Consider the following 2,244-nt stretch of genomic DNA (forward strand, 5'->3'; position numbering starts at 1 on the left):
TGTTGCTATGCGCTCATCATTCAACCCCTACTTCAAGCCCGTCAGGAAGACAAAGGTGAACAACCGCACAAGTCCTGCCTGGAAGAAGTCCAGAGGGCCAGGAGCATGAGGGATGCAAGTGCAAAATGAACCCGAAAAATACCAGAAGTAATTTAAAAAAGAAAGAGACAGGAATCCCAGGAGCGTGAGAGTGGGGATGGCAGGTGAGCTGGATCTTGAGCAGGATTTTAGGAGGAGGACATAAGGGGGAAGGCAGAGGGTGAATGTGTCCGCTTGGAGACTGGCGAGCACTTTGGGATGTGAGCTTGCAGGGAGGGTGAGGTAAGGTAAGGTGAGGTGAGGTGGTGGCTGATGACCCTGGCAGGGAAGAACCCTGGGACTGTCTCAGCTTTAAGATGCTGCACCAGTCGTGTGTGTGTGTGTGTGTGTGTGTACATATATAAATAAGTAAACTTACTGAGACATATGGGCTTCCCTGGTGGCTCAGACCGTAAAGAATCTGCCTGCAGTGTGGGACACTTGGGTTAGAACCCTGGGTCAAGAAGATCCCCTGGAGAAGGGAATGGCAACCCACTCCAGTATTCTTGCCTGGAGAATTCCATGGATGGAGGAGCCTGGCAGGCTTCAGCCCAGGTTGCAAAGGATTGGACACGACTGAACGACTAACACACACACACACAATTTTGTCTTTGCTATTTTCTTTGCTTGGAAACTGCATGGTGATCACAAAGGTGAGCGACCACAGTAGGATGGAAGGAAGGGACACACCGGACTCTTGGCAGGTTAGTGGGAGTAAACGGTGTACTTTCCCGCACAGAACAGACCACACTGTAGCATGTTCAGCCAGAGCCACCTTTCCCTGACCTCCAGGTCCCACGAGGTCCTCAGTGCTCTTCGCTGTTGGCAGAGCAAGCAGGGATCCTAGCAGATCTTTCGTTTGCTTTGCTGATCGCACCCTCTCAATCTTTCTCTCTCCCCACTTCCCTTTCTCTATTTCTCATCCTCCTTGCCTGTGCCAGCCATCTGGAGACAACAGCTAAATGCTGGCCTGCTTGCCAAGTCATTAAAATAACTACTGAGAATTCCAGCACATTCCTGAGTTGTTTATTTGAAATACTGGGTGAAATCAGGTCAGTTTTCCAGGCATGGATTCCTGTAGTATGTCCAGGTCTGCCCGAAGTCTGTTGCTGTAATTATTTTTCTGATTAGGCAGAAAGCACAGATCTGGAGCATATGACAATGTAATTGTTCCAGGCATGATTACTTGCCTCAGTGAGGATAGAAAATCTTTTGCTTTTAAAAAGATGCTTCCAGATGTATGGTGCTAAGAAGGATGTTGTGGGTCCAAAGTTCAGAGGCCTGATCACAGAGTTCCCTGTGCTACATGGTAGATCCTTGTTGGGTATCCATTTTCAGTATAGCAGTGTCTACTTGTCAGTGGAGCTTCCCAGTTGACTCAGCAGTAAGGATTTGCCTGCCAATTTATGAGACACAAGAGAACTGGGTTTGATCCCTGGGTCGGGATGATGCTCTGAAGGAGGAAATGGCAACCCACTCCAGTATTCTTGTCTGGAAAATCCCATGGACAGAGGAGCCTGGTGGACTACATATATATAGTCAATGGGGTTGCAAAGAGTCAGACATGACTGAGCACACACTCACACCCACCCACTCACACACACACACGTCAATACCAAACTCTCTAACTATCCCTCCTCCGATGCTTACTCTCTGGGAGCCATCAATTTGTTCTCTTAAAAAAAAGATGAGAAGCAGTAGGTGGCAGAGAGCTGAAGGTTGCCTGGGAAGTTTGGAGAGCAACGTCTGTGGCTTGTTGAGTCCATAGCCTCGAGGGCCTGAGTGGATGTGGGCCCGGGTGGGCGTCATCTTGTTAAATCGAAGCAGTCTAGAGACTAAGTCTCTTCGGAGGGCATCATCCCGCGTGTATTTTGAATCCATCCGCATGTCTTGAATGGTCCCCTGACCATTATCCCTTCAACTGGGAAGCTTCCAGGGCCTACCTTCATGTCCCAGCCGAGAGGGCGCCTTGAGGGTTAGTTCAGAAGGAAAGAAGACAGAGGAGCGTGGTGACGTGTGACGCTGTGACGTGTGACGCTGTGACGTTGACGTGTGATGCTGTGACGCTGTGACGTGCCGAGACAGTCAGCATATTGCCCAGGACATCTGAAAGACCTGGGAGGTGCAGCTGGTTTTTTTTTTTTTTAAATCAACTTAAATTTGTTT

This window comes from Dama dama, chromosome 1 (genome assembly GCF_033118175.1).
Source record: "Dama dama isolate Ldn47 chromosome 1, ASM3311817v1, whole genome shotgun sequence".
NCBI lineage: Eukaryota > Metazoa > Chordata > Mammalia > Artiodactyla > Cervidae > Dama > Dama dama.